The sequence below is a fragment of the Dromiciops gliroides genome, chromosome 4 (genome assembly GCF_019393635.1).
Source record: "Dromiciops gliroides isolate mDroGli1 chromosome 4, mDroGli1.pri, whole genome shotgun sequence".
In the NCBI taxonomy this organism is placed as follows: Eukaryota; Metazoa; Chordata; class Mammalia; order Microbiotheria; family Microbiotheriidae; genus Dromiciops; species Dromiciops gliroides.
The window spans coordinates 336,496,274-336,511,267 of record NC_057864.1 but is presented as its reverse complement, the minus strand read 5'-3'; the positions used below and the strand labels follow the sequence as shown (position 1 = coordinate 336,511,267).

Below are 14,994 nucleotides of genomic sequence, written 5' to 3'. Positions count from 1 at the left end.
CACATCAATTCCTTGGTCAGGTTTTGGTCAGGAGAGGTTAATACTAACAGAAGATAGGCTTGCAGTTAACCAAAAGTTGCAGGAAGAATGATCCTGAGTCCCAAATAATAGTGATTCATAAATAAAAGGGAATCAAAATTAAACTTCTCATAACACTATTATCCTGCGTATCTCTTCTTCTAAGATTAAACTCCTTGAGGACACTGTCTATCCTAGGTGCCTCTACTTCCTCAATCCTTTTAAACCTTCTGCAATGTGACTTTCTAAATTGTCATTCGATTGCTACTGCTCTCTTCAAAGTTACCAGTGATCTATTAATTGTGGCTAGATGGTACAAAGGAGGTGCTAGAGTCAGAAGATCTAAATTAAAATATGGTCTCAGACATTTACTAGCTGGGCAAGTGACCCTGGGCAAGTCACTTAATCTGTCTCAGTTTGCTCATCTGTAAAATGGGGATAATAGCACCTTCCTCCCAGGATTGCTGTGAAGATCAAATGAGATAACAATTGTAAAAGAGCTTAGCACAGTTGCCCACACCTAGTAAGTACTATAGAAATTTTATTTATCATTATTATTAAATCTAATTATATTTTCTCAGTCCTCATCTGTTAGGGGCTAACACAAGTCCCCCTTTTACTGTTCAAGCAAAGCTCACAGACAGAAACCCCCCTTCCAGAAAATATGCGCTGATTCTTAGTTAGCCCTTGATAAGAGGGCTGTAAATCACAATGATCCTTCCTGGATGCGGATACATTTGCTGGGCACCAAGGATGATACTGTCTGAATAAACCTTGCCTTTTGCCTCCACCCGAGTGCCTGGGGCCCTTCCAATCCCATCCTATGTCTCTGTGTCTTTTTTCCTTAACATCTTACCTGTAGCAGCGCCGGAACCTGTTCCAGCAGCCTACCGGATCCAAAACTGTCACTCATCTTTGACCTGTCTGTGTAGCATTTGACACTTGCTCATTTTCTTCTCCTGTTCTTCTCTTTTCTTTCTAAGTTTTTATGTCAGTTGTTTCTCCTGGTTCTCCCCCTACCTATTCGTCTGTTCTTTCTCAGACTCCTTTGCTAATCTTTATTGAGGGCTTGGTCACTAACCTCTTCCTCAAATCGTTAAGAGTCCATTATGGCATAGGGGAAGACCATCAAAATCTTCATGGTTCTCATCTGTCTCCTGACCACAGGGCCCAATTTCTCTTTCTTGTGCTGCCCAGATAACCTGAGTTTTTAATGTTAGGTGCACCAACTGGTAACTATCCTCCCTTGCACCGGAAGATGGGATCTGACTTTCCATTCTAGCCTACCTTCTTGGCTCATCCTCAGGAAGGATTGGGAGTGGGAGTATGTAAAGTAGGCAGCCACACAGGGAGAGTTATTTGCTTTACCTCTCCAAACCTTAGTTTTCCGATTAGATGAGGGGATTCGACAAGATGCCGTCTGTGGTTCTATGACATAGGACATAACCCTTCCAATTGGTTGATTCCTTCCAGAAGCTCCATTTTAAGGACATGTTGAGACCAGCTATGTCTTCATTCCACTCTGAGCTCAATTTCTAACTTTCTAGATGATCTATTCCATGTCCTAAGCCTTCTCCCCATACGCCTTTCCCTCCCTCTGCTTTTCAACTTCCTTTTATGTGTTGCCTCCTCCCATTAGCATGTAAGCACCTCTAGGGCAAGGACTATCTTTTTTATTGTATTTGTATTCCCATTTACTGACTGGTACTAAGTGCTTGATACTTGCTTAGTGACTTAGCTTGACTTGACACAAAGGACATTTTTCATGTTCTTTTTTATGGAGGTAATTTTTAGTGTTAGAAAATTCCCATTTTCCCTCGTATGAAGGTATTTATTTTGTCATGTTGAGCTACATGATGAAAGATCAAAGCTTCTTGTAGCAAACAAAAGTAAATTTTCCAATGTAAAGTGGGGGGCATGCTCAAGGTTTGCTTAGGGTACACAAATGCCCTTTCTTGACTGGTCCCAAATACTGGAAAGGGTTTGAGTATCATTGTTATTTCTATGATATAGTATCATGATGACTTGGAGACCTGTGATCATAGTATCAATGATCCAGAGTTGGAAAAGGACTTCAGAGACCATCTAGTCCAACCCTCTCATTTTATTTATTTATTTATTTATTTATTTTTCCTGTTCTTTTGTATTTTTGTTGATTTTGTGAAATATTTCCCAATTACATTTTTGTGGGACGATGAAGTTTATGACTTGCCCAGGGTCATCCCAATTACATTTTTTTTAAATATGTAAAAACAAATTTATTTTAACATCAATTTAAAAAAAACATTGTTCCAACTTCTCTTCCTCCTCTATTCCCACCCCCACCCACTAGAACTCAAGCATTTCAAAATAAATTATACATGAGTAGTCATGGAAAACATTCCCACATTAGCTAGGTTGTGAGAAAAAAAACAGTCAAAAAAACTCCAAAACTTCAGACTAAGGAATTGTCAAAGAGAAAAAACATTTTTTAAAAAAATGTGTTTCCAGGGGCAGCTAGGTGGTGCAGCAGACAGAGCACCGGCTCTGGAACCAGGAGCACCCGAGCCCAAATCCGGCCCCACACACCCAACACCCACCAGCCACATGATCCCGGGCAAGCCACCCACCCCCAATTGCCTCACCAAAAAAGAAAAAAAAAGAAAAAAATGTGTTTCCATCTATTTCAGATACTATCACTTCTTTCTCTGTAGATGGGTTGCCATTTTCATAGTCCTTCAGGGTTATATTGGACCATTGCCTTGCTGAAAATAACCACATGCTTCCCAGCAGATCATTTTACACTATTGCTGTTATTTTGTATACAGTGCATTTCACTCTGCTTCAGTTCACGTAGGTCTTTCCAGGTTTTTCTAATAGTATCCTGTTCATCATACCCTAAATAATGTACCTTAAACTTGACAAAGAATTTTCTTCGTATTAGCCCAGCAAAGTCATCATAACTATTTCCCTCCATCCTATTCCCTTCCCATGATATTTACTCTATTTTTCATCTTCTTTTAAACTATTCCTCCTCAAAGTATTTTACTTCTGACTGTCCCCTCCCCTACTCTGCCCCTCCCTTTTTTTTCACCCTTCCTTCCTTATCCTCTTCCCCTCATACTTTCCTGTAAGGTTAAATAGATTACTCCTCCCAACTGGGTGTGAATGTTATTCCCTCCATGAGCCAACTCTGATGAGTTTAAGGTCTTTGAGCTAATTCTATGTTCCAAATTTTCTTCCTCCCTCTCTCCTCAACCCTCCCTATGAAATCAAGCAATTCAATATTTCATACTTGTGCCGTTATGCAGAACGTCTTCACCTTCCTTGAAAGTATTTTGCTTTTTACTACTCTCTCCCAGAATCTGCCCCTTCCCTCCTTCCCCTCCCCCCCCCTTTATCTCCCTCCCCTCCCTCAGGGCAAAATATATTACTATACCCACTTGAGTATGTATGTTAGTCCTTCTTTGAGTCAATTCTGATGATATTAAGGTTCAAACACTCCCCAATTCCTTCCCCCTCTTCCCCTCCCCTCCATAAGCTTTTTTCTTGTTTCCTTCATATGAACAACCTCTCCCCAGACCATCGCTCCCCTCCCCCCCTCCCCCAGTCTATTTCTCCTACACCTCAACCCTATTTTAAGGATGTCATTATGGGTTAGTTAGGTGGCACAGTGGACAATGCACCAGCCCTGGACCCAGGAGGCCCCAAGCCCAAATCCGGCCCCATACATAAGACACCCCACAAAGAACAAAACATAACTTCCCTTCATATTCAGTTCAGACCTGTGTCCTCTGTAGTATCTTCCCATATAGGAATGTTAACAGTTTGATCTTTTAATATCCCTCATGAAGTCTTTTTCCTGTTTATCTTTTTATGCTTCTCCAGGGTGTTGTATTTGAAAGTCAAATTTTCTATTCAGTTCAGGTCTTTTCATAACAAATGCCTGAAGTCTTCTTTCTCCTTGAAGTTCCATGTTTGCCTCTGAAAGAGGATGCTTAGTTTTGCTGGGTATGTGATTTTTGGCTGTAGTCCCAGTTCCTTTGCCCTCTGGAATATCATATTCCATGCCCTCCGGTCCTTTAATGTAGAAGCTGCTAGATCTTGCTTTATCCTTATTGGAGCTCCACAGTATTTAAATTCCTTTTTTCTAGCTGCTTGCAGTATTTTCTCTTTGACCTGGGAGTTCTGGAATTTGGCTATAATATTCCTGGAGGTTTTCCTTTTGGGATCTCTTTCAGGAGGTGATCGGTGGATTCTTTCAATTTCTATTTTAGCTTCTGCTTCTAGAATATCCGGGCAATTTTCCCTCACAATCTCTTGGAGGATGGTGTCTAAACTCTTGTTTTGGTCATGGTTTTCAGGTAGTCCAATGATTTTCAAATTATCTCTCCTAGATTTATTTTCTAGGTCAGCTGTTTTTCCAAGGAGATATTTCACATTGCCTTCTATTTTTTCATTCAATTGGATTTGCTTTTACTGTGTCTTGGTTTCTCATAAGCTCACTAGCTTCCATTTGTTCAATCCTAATTCTTAGGCAATTATTTTCAGCAGTTTTTTTAATCTCCTTTTCCATTTGGCTTTTCAAACTGTTGACTTTTTCTCATGACTCTCCTGCATTGCTCTCATTTCTCTTTCCATTCCTTCCTCTCTTTCTCTACATCTTCGTTCTATCTCTCCTACTTTCTCTTCAAAGTCCCTTTTGAGAGCTTCCATGGCCCTGAGACCAGTTCATATTTTTCTTGGAAGCTTTGGATGTTGGAGCTTTGACCCTATTATTATCTTCTTCTTCTGAGGATGTATTGTGGTCTACCTTTCCCCCAAAGAAGTTTTCGATGGTCTTCTGCTTTCTCTGCCTACTCATCCTGGCTTACTATTTCTTGGCTTTTTACTCCTTAAAGTGTAGTGCTGCTTCCCGGACACACTGTTCGTGCTACAGCGTGGCCCAGGGGGTGATTGGGCTTCTTCTCAGCCTGCCTGGCTTGTGAGTAATCACAGCTGCTTTCTCTTTGACCCGGAAACAGAAGTCTGATTGAACTCTGATTCTCTATGGTCGGAAGCTTGGCGTGCTTTTACCCCTCCCCCACTGGGCCACCACCACTCGATTCAGCCCACTGGTTCAGACCCAGGGCGCTTTGCCCCAACTCCAGCAGATACTGCCTCCACTTCACCCTGGCCTACCTCCGAACCCCCTCACCAGTCCGTGATCGGAGCCTCAGAAGCTGCTGGTGCTGAAGACTCTGACGTGTTGGAGGCACTGTCCCTGGCTGGGTCCGGACCGCGCTGAGCAGTTCAGCCTGATCAGTAGGTGATCAGAATTGCCCTCTTTTGCGGAGAAACAGTCTCACTCTGTTCTTATGTGCATTAGGCTGTTCTGGGTTTTGATTTTTACCGCATTATTTGGGCATGAATGGACGGGTTTATCTGGAGCTTGTGGGAGTCACAGCCTCTCCTCCGCCATCTTGGCTCCGCCCCCCAACCCTCTCATTTTAGAGTTGAGGAAACTGAGGCCCAGAGAAGTTAAATGACCTGTCCAACATCACAGAGATTGCCAGTGTTAAAGGTGGGATTTGAACACAGGTCCTTTGACTAAATATCAATGTTCTTTCCAGTGTACCATAGGCATCTGCCATTGTATCACAAACCCTCAAGTGGGTCCAAAGCTGGCTCAGCCACTTACTGGTCATGTGGTCAAGTCATTTATGCTTATGAAGCCTCAGTTTTCTCATCTGCAAAATGGAGAAAATAAAACTTGTACTCCCTGCAAGGCATTTTGTGAACCTGAATTATATAAATGTGAGCTGTTATTATTAAAGAGAATATGTTGCAATTCTTATTTGCAGCTTCATTACCAGAGGTAAACTTAATATAGGAAGGTATTCTTGGGCCCCAGTTTGTCCTCAGTAATCCCCTGTCTCTACTGCTGATGTTATTCCATCTCAGTGACACCCTTGTCATTCTTCACTGTACCTTTTGACCTAGCACTGAAGAGGAAGCAGCTTTCTTGTGTGTTCAGGCAACCAAGTTTCACCATTTTGGAAGCTTTAAAAATTTTTTCAACACATTTAACTTCAATATAAAAGGTTCAGAGGATTAATTAAATGAGCTCTCACTGCATCTTGTCACAACTATTTTGATATTTTGTCCTCTACCCTCTTAATTTGGCAGCTGGGTGGTGTGGTGGATAAAGCCTGGGACTTGGAATCAGGAAGATCTGTATTCAAATCCTGCCTTGAACTCATACCAGTCCGGTGACCAGGAGCAAGTCATTTCTCTCAGCCTGTTTTCTCATCTGCAAAATGGTAATAATAACAGCATTTAGCTCATAGAATTCTTGATAGAATTAAATGAGAAAATAGATGTAAAGTGCTTTGAAAGTCTTATATGTTAGCTCTTCTTATTATTATTTTTGCCATTCCCCACAGGTCTGTTATCTAGGGAGGGCGGATTCTCCCTAGAGTAAACTTATCTGCATTCTTAACCCACCCCCACCCACTTTGCCAAAAGAACTGAGACAGTAAACAGCTTTTATCAGAAAAGTGACATTTGGAAAGCATAAAACCAATTAAGAACCTATGAAATGACACACAGACAATGCCAAGGGAGGGGGAGAGGAAAAAAATACGCATATTGGAAGAGAACTTTTAAGATGTAACCTTTTGGAAGACAGTACTGATTGTAAACAAGTACCTTCTAAGTTTTTCCATTCAGGGACTGCTTTTAATTTTTTCCATTTTAACCTTTGTTGTTTTGTTTTACCAATGGCGATTTACCCATTTCTTTAAGGTGGGTTTTTTTTCTACATGTTTATATATTTGCCTTGTTTGCTGAATGAAAAACATCTTCCCCATCCCCACTTTCTGCCAATTCCTAGGATTGTGTAAATGACTATACTCAAAGGAGAAGACATAGAGAACAGCCTTGCTTTCAAAAAAAATGTTCTGTTCATTTTAAACAGGTGAAGGGATGGAAGGAAGAATCTTCAAGTGGAAATGCATGAATATGGATGTTAGGGCTCAGTGATCTTAAGTCTTAGCTCTGACACTGACTGGATCCCTGGAGACTCTCACTGAATAATCTCTCTCAAATCAAAAAGGGGTAAAATAAGGTTTATAGAATTGTGTGGGTGAAGGGAGAACTAATTAATTAGCTCATCTCTTCTCAAATATTTGAAGGGTTTTTTTTTGGGGGGGGGGTTGGATTGGTTCTAAAAGCCAAGGTGAAAAGTGAAATTAGTTTTTATCTTAATCTGGGAAAAGATACTGGCCTGGCATGGTCTGAGTTTCTTCCTTGTGCCTTTTCCATAACATCTCTAGTCTTTTGTCTTGCTGAGACACCCTTGTAAGCAAAAGGGGTCCTAACTATTGGCATAGGAGCTAATAGAGTTAGAGAAGTTGTTGGTTTGTTTGTTTTTTTCCCTAAGTCCCCATTTTCAAGGTACCATTCAGATCCCTCTGACCTGGCACTGCTTGTAAGTAGTGTCTCTGCCCCAGCAGGGGCAGAATGGTGTGGTGCATAAGGACTCCTGCCTTACAGTCAGCAAGATCTAGGTTCAACTGCTGCTCCACACATATTTGCTGTGTGATCCTAGGCAAGTCACTCGGTCTTTTCCCTGCTCCCCTCCCCCCTTTGTAAAAAACAAAGGGTTTGGTCTAATTGGCCTTCAAGGTCCCTTCTAGCAGCCAAATCTATAATCCTATAATCCCTAATTATAGATTAGAATTATTTCCCCACAGAAGCCACCTTGAGGATTTGGTTTAAGAAAAAAAAAAAAGAGCTCATGCCAAAATCCCTGGAATTGAGTTCCCAGGTGGCATAACCTGAGCTTCCCCTTTTAAACGGGGGGGGGGGGGGGGGGGGGGGGGGGGGCCGGGCCCGGGGCAGGCAAGAAGGCATGTATATCTTCAGTGTGATGTGATTTCATCGGCACATTTGCTCCTCCAGCACTGGGCAGCATGGAAATGTGACATTTCTTTAATGAATTTGCACATGAAAGCTAGCACTGGAGCTTTAATGAACTGTCTTTAGTGTCTCAAGTGAGAGTCGTGAGAAGGGATGAATTTGACACACCTCTGTGAGAGAAGCTGGATGGGGGAGGGAGGCAAGTTACCATGGTAACAGGTGCTGCTACTAGCCTTTGCCATTTCTTGGCCCTAGACACTGATTTCTCCCAGGAAGTTGTTTTCATCTAACTTCCTGAACGAGTTCTTGGGCATACTGCCAGCCTTTATTTGAAAAACTATCGATTCCTGGTTTTAGAAATTGAATGATGGTTGTTTTTCACAATTATGAGGAGTGGTATCAGTTGACATCACAGAAAGACAGGCAGAATTTAGCTTGGAAATGATGTGGTCCTTTTAATGTCAAGGATTATTATTTTTTAAAATGTACTTTTAAATCCTCATTGTCTATAATGACTACTTGTGATGCTGAGGCCCATATTTCCTTTAACAGATTTGCTAAATACTCTCCCCTCCTCCCCAAATAATAGGCAAATGACATATTTTTAAGCAAATATTTAAATTTGTATTCTGTACGGTAGAGTACTTACATCATTGAGAGCACTTTTCTTAGGTTTTGAGGATCACTGCCAGTTTTTAATGAAAAAGAATACGTTCAGCAAGTTTTTAAAAGACAAAATTTAGTCACCTCTTTAAAAAAATTAGCAAGTTTTTAACAGCATTTTTTTTTAAAGGAAAGAATATATCATGTTTATAAACATGTCAAGTTGAGGGGGAAAAGGAAGAGAAAACTACCATTTCTTCACAGAATTCAGCATTAATTTAAAAAATAAAGTGCCAAAATGTTCTACAGAGCCTAGTTTTAAACTACATTTCATATAAAAATTTTATAAGCATGATAGTACACACAGCTTACCACAAAGAAGTGTGCCAAATTTCTCTTTCTTTTGGCTCAGAAACTCAGGTTTGTTGTTGTTTTTTTTAAACTTTATTTGATAAGCTGGCTTTTCATCTGCCTAAGGCAAGTGGTGTCAGTTTGCAAAAGTATAGAGTGGAAAAGTTAAAATGACAAAAGGCTCACTGTTTCTAAACTTTGCTTACAATCCTATTACAGTTCAAAATTAGGCTCCGTGAAGCAGTTCACAATTTGACTCCATCTCCCTTACCTAATCTCAGTGTTGCTGTGAGGAGAGCAGTCTGTAAGGCAGAAAATGTTTTATAAAATGAACAAGCCTATGAAGAATTCAGAGAAGTAAGCAGAAGACACGAATTGGCAGAGTGAAATAAGCAGAACTGGGAGAACAAATATATACAATGCCTATCGCAATGTAAAAATGGAGAGAACAATAGCAAAACTGAGGTTGTGTGATTATACTGACCCAGGTTGTCCCTGAAGATGAAAGTTTACAGAGAGGTCAAGAAAGATGAGGATTGAGAAAAGAGTATTGAATCTGGCTATTGTTGTTACCATCCATGGAGAGATCAGGGTTTTTTTTTTCACAGAACAATGGGGGTTAAGTGACTTGCCCAGGGTCACACAGCTAGTAAGTGTCAAAGGTCTAAGGCCAGATTTGAACTCAGGTCCTCCTGAATCCAGGGCCAGTGCTTTATCCACTGTGCCACCTAGCTGCCCCCAAGATGATAGGATCAGTTTTGGTTTTGTACCAGATATACTGCTTGGTTTCACCATCAGCAGGGCTACCCCCTCACAGGACAAGCTCATCACCTCTGGGAAAGTCATCATCATGAGACTGCTTCAGCTTTGGTACTGACACCTCATCAGTACCCTTAGTCACCTCTGTCCTTCTAAGGGGTGGGCTAGAGGGTGGAACAACAAAACAAAACAAAGCTTCCACGCTTTTCTTTAAAGCTGCTCAGCCAAATTTTCACTTCCTACAAGGTGCCCTGCTTTGTTTTGATTTCACTGTCATTGAGCCCCCACACCAGCTATCCTTTCCTCCCCATCTGCCAACTCTTCCATGGCAGCTTTCCTTTTGTGTGTTGTCTACCCCCTTTAGATTGTAAGCTCCTTGAGGGAAGGGGCTGTCTTTTTAAAATGTATTTTCCCCAATGCTGAGCACAGTTTCTGGAACATAGAAAGTGCTTAATAAATATTTACTATAGAATTGTATTGTATCGAATGATTAGGCTGGAATCCAGAATGCAAAGAGTTTGTTTTTGTTGTTGGTTTTTTTTGTTGTTGTTGTTGTTGTTTTGTGAGGCAAATGGGGTTAAGTGACTTGCCCAGGGTCACACAGCTAGTACATGTCAAGTGTCTGAGGCCAGGTTTGAACTCAGGTCCTCCTGACTCCAGAGCTGGTGCTCTATCCACTATGCCACCTAGCTGCTCCCAGAGTGCAAAGAGTTAAGAGAGTAAAAAAAAAAAGAAGTGGAGGCATCTATTGTAGCTGGCCTTCTCAAGGAATCTAGCTGTAAGAGAAAGGAAATAGCTATCAGGGATGGATGGATCAAATGAGGGTTTTTTGAGAATGGGAGAATACAGGGGCACATTTATGGGCCCTAGGAAAGCAACCAGAAGACAGGAAACAAATAAAGATTGGTGAGAGTAGGGGTGATGGAGGAGGTAATTTGTAGAAAATGGAATGGAATGGGATCACTTGTAGGTGTGGAGCATTTTGTCTTGGCAAGAAGGGTTCACCTCTTCCTGTAAGATGAGAGTGAAGGTGAGAGTGGCATAAACAATGAGTGATGTGAGGTAAGGAACAAAGGGAGAAGAGGGAGCCTTCTATACATGGCCTTTTTTTTTTTTCCCCAAGGAATAAAGGACATGGTTCTCAGTGGAGATAGTGGCGGGGAGTTAGGGGGACACCATGGGAAGTTTGAGGAAGGATAAAAAGGGAAGAGCCACAGTGGTGAGTGGGATAATTAGGGAATTTTAAAAGGATTGTTTTGTCTTAGTGAGGACCCAGTTGCAATTATGTAACAAGCGTGAAGTGGACCCAATCACTATGGTTTTATGATTTTTTTTCCAGCTTTGTTCAGCAGCATGTGAGTGGGAGCAAAGGCAGCAGATGGTGGAAGGAATCCAACGCTGGGATTTACAGGAAGAAGACCTTCAAAAGGATAAAGGGGCAAAGGACTAGATAGAAGAGTGTAGAGTCCAAGATGGGGAAGGGAAGAGAGTGGAGCCAGCACAGAAACGGAATGTTTCAGGGACTGGAGAATGAAGAACAGGGTTTGGAGTTGTAAGGCAGAGGGAGAGAGAGACTGACAACAGATTATAATCAGATAAAAGAATTTCAGAGTTCAGGAACATGGAAGTGGTCCATTTGTGGGTGATGGTCAAGATCAAATATATGACCGCGTCTGTGGTAGGGTAGAGGAACTGCCCATGGGGACTGAAAAAATGGAGGGATTGGGAAGTAAGGTTAGTTGAGGGAATATCAATGTGTCTGTTGAAGCCCCCTAGTAAGAGGGCAGGAGTTGGATAGGAAAGACTTGTGAACCAAGCACTGAACTCGCTGAGGAAATGCAAGCCTGTAGACCACACCTATCGGAATCTTGATTGGGGGATAAATATGGCTTGAATGACCCTCAAAGGAGGAGAGTTTACTGAGTGATGGTGGTAGGGGGAGAGGCTACAAGTGGCCATGATGGTCAAGAAGAAATCCAACTCCCCACCATTTCCAGTGAGTTGGGGGATGGGTGCAACTGGTGCTGAAAGGGTAGCCAGAAAAGTTCTATCATTAGGAAGGAGCCAGGTCTCGGCGAGTGCAAGAAGATGGAGGGAGCAAGAAAGGAAAAAAAAATTTAAGGTGAAATCCTGTTTGTTCTTTAGGATCAGGCATTCCACTGAGCACACTGGAAGGGTTGAGTAGCTTAGAGTGGGAGGTTGCTTTGGCAGAGGGATGAGAGAATAAGATGACTCTGTTGAGAGGGATGGAAATAAGGGAGTGGTCAGTAGGGAATGGAGAATAAGTTTAAACAATGGCTACCTGGAGTTGAGAATCACTGGAATGGGGTATGGTGGGCTGGAAATATGTTAATCACTGAGGAATAGGTTCAGGTAGGTGATTGTTCAGTTCGGGGCACAGTTGTCCTGGACCACCAGAACCTAGCAAGTTCTTAGCAATGTTAGTAGTGTGTAATATTCGACTGTTATTAGCATACAGACAAGTGGAAATCTTGGTTCCCTTATTAGAACCTCTATTTGGAATTTTCTTACTTCTGTGGACTTCCCCCCCCCCTCCCAGAGGCAGCTTGGCATTTTGGATAGAATACTGGATTCAGTTGGGAAATCGGGGTTCAAACCCTAACTAGTGGCTGTATGACTCCTTAACAAGTCATTTACTGGGGGCGGCTAGGTGGCACAGTGGATGAAGCACTGGCCCTGGATTCAGGAGTACCTGAGTTCAAATCCGGCCTCAGACATTTGACACTTACTAGCTGTGTGACCCTGGGCAAGTCACTTAACCCCCATTGCCCTGCAAAAAAACAAAAAAAAACAAAAAAAAAAACCCAAGTCATTTACTTTATCTCAGTCTCATTTTCCTCATCTGCAAAGTGAGGATCATAACACCTATCCTACCTCCCAGGGTTGTTGTGAGAATAATAAGACATACATGTAAGTACTTTGCAAACCTTAAAGCGCTATATAAAGTTGGCTATTTTTATTTCCCTCTTTTGGTCTACTTGTACTTTTACCAGTTGGCTTGGCTCTTTGTAGGGCACTTCTTTTTTTGCTTTTGTGGTGATCTAACTTTGAAGTTCAATATTTTAGTATTCAGGCTTTGAGGTCAATTCTGTCTCGGTCTCCCCCCCCCCCCCCCCCCCCGCCACGAATCTGGAGTCACAAAATCATAGAAACTCAGTTGGAAGGTCATCTTTTGTAATCCATACCTAAACTAGAATCCTGTCTACAACATACTCATACTTGTCTTTACCTGAAAATCTACAATGGAGGAGATTCCACTAGCTCCCAAGGCAGTGAGTCCATTCCACTTCTGAGGAGGCCTGTTTGGAAGTGTTTCCTTCTATCTAGTCTGACTTTGCAATGCCTACCCATTGCTCTTTGTTTTCCCCTCAGTGACCAAATAGAACAATTCTTTCCCACCATGACAGCCTTTCAAATACCTGCACACTGCCACCTAACCCCACTCCCCCAGTCTTCTCTTCTCTAGGCTAAATATCCCCTGATTCGCATATAGACTTATATGACAGACGATTCTCATATATCTCAAGCATGTGAAGACTCCCCCTGGCAGAATGGGTGGATGAAACCAGTTTGTTCTAACAGCCATGGAGGAGCTGAGGCAGTTGCTGTGGAATGCTCAGAGCTTGGTCAGACATCACAGACTAAATACAGTACTCCAAGTGTGACCTGTGGGGTTTTTCCTTCCAAAATACAGTACATGTTTCCATCTCCAATCCTATGATGCAGTTCTTAATCTTTTGAAGATCTCTGATAGTGGTACAGTAATCACATCCACCAGTTCTTTCAGTACCCAAGGGTATATAGTTCTATCTGGGGAAAGGTGACTCAAACTCATCCAGGGTAGATACTCTTATTGGTTCAACATTTATCTTGGGCCTTAACCTGCTAGTCACCACTGGGGGGGGGGGAGCAGGGCAATGAAGGCTAAGTAACTTGCCCAGGGTCACACAGCTAGGAAATGTCAAGTGTCTGAGGCTGGATTTGAACTCAGGCCTTCCTGAATCCAGGGTTGGGGCTTTATCCACTGTGCCATGTAGCTGCTCCCCCCCCCCCTCGTCACCATTTTTGTTCTGTTCCTTCCAGTCTAAAATTTATTCTCCTTGGCTAAGAAACTTTCTCTCCATCATTAGTTATTATCATCCTATTCAAGACTGAGCAGTGACCTTATCTCTTCTTTGAAATAATGCTCAATATAGCATTATTTTAAAGTCTTTTATTGTCCTTAGCTTTCTTACCAATACAAGTACTGTTATTCTTATGACTGCACACTCCTTTTGGATTCATCTCACTATTTGCCCTTGCAGTGCCCTTGTACTCCTGTATAGCTTTAAAAAAAAAAAAAAAGATAGGACAGCTAGGTGGCACAGTGGATAGAGAACTGGCCCTGGAGGCAGGAGGACCTGAGTTCAAAACCGGCCTCAGACACTTAACTAGCTGTGTGACCCTAGGCAAGTCACTTAACCCCAACTGCCTTACCAAAAAAAAAAAAAAAAGACACCACAAATTTGTGGGTACCATCCTTGCACAGGGGCCATGCTAATCTTCTATGCATCATAACAGTTTTAGTATACATGCTGCCAAAATGAGCACTGAACATGTCTTTTTTTTTTTTTTGGTGAGGCAATTGGGGTTAAGTGACTTGCCCAGGGTCACACAGCTAGTAAGTGTTAAGTGTCTGAGGCCGGATTTGAACTCGGGTCCTCATGACTCCAGGGCTGGTGCTCTATCCACTGCGCCACCTAGCTGCCTCAGAACATGTCTTTTTAAAAAATGGAAGTTGGTTGAATTCTATGTGCAACCACATCAACCTCTTTAATGATTCTCTCTTCCCACTTCTTACCAGAAGTCTCTTTTGGTCTTCAGAATTTCTTTCTTGAGAGTTTTCTGTCCCTCTTGAAGTGTAGAATTTAGTCCATGAGATCCTATCTTTTCCCGAAAGTCAAAAAGACATGGGTTTGAATCCCTGCTCTATCACTTATTAGCCATGTGATCTTGTCTGTGGATGGAGTCTTAGCTTTCTGGGTAGTTACTGTTGGTGGTGGGTGTTTGGGGTTTGGTTTTTTGTTTTGTTTTGTGGGAGTGTGTGTGTGTGTGTGTGTGTGTGTGTGTGTGTGTGTGTGTGTGTGTGTGTGTGTGTTACCAGACCTGTGATTTTTCTAAGGAAGTCTCAGTGAGGAAATTCCCCATGGAATTGCAATGTAAGTTCTCATTTTATCTGAAAGATACAATTTTAGAACAATGATTCTTTACCTTTTTTGTGCCATGGCCCTATGGACCACTCCTCAGAATAATGGTTTTTAAATACATGGGATTACAAAGGAAACCAATTATGTTGAAATAAAGTTATCAAAATCTCAAAAA

General features: G+C 41.9%; 1 non-coding gene across 1 annotated transcript; it reads right to left on the bottom strand.

Moving 5' to 3' along the window:
- Nucleotides 1-14,116: 14,116 nt before the first annotated feature.
- Nucleotides 14,117-14,223, bottom strand: LOC122727007. The gene has a single exon (XR_006352989.1). It is a non-coding gene; the product is annotated as a U6 spliceosomal RNA (small nuclear RNA).
- Between the last annotated feature and the right edge of the window lie 771 nt (nt 14,224-14,994).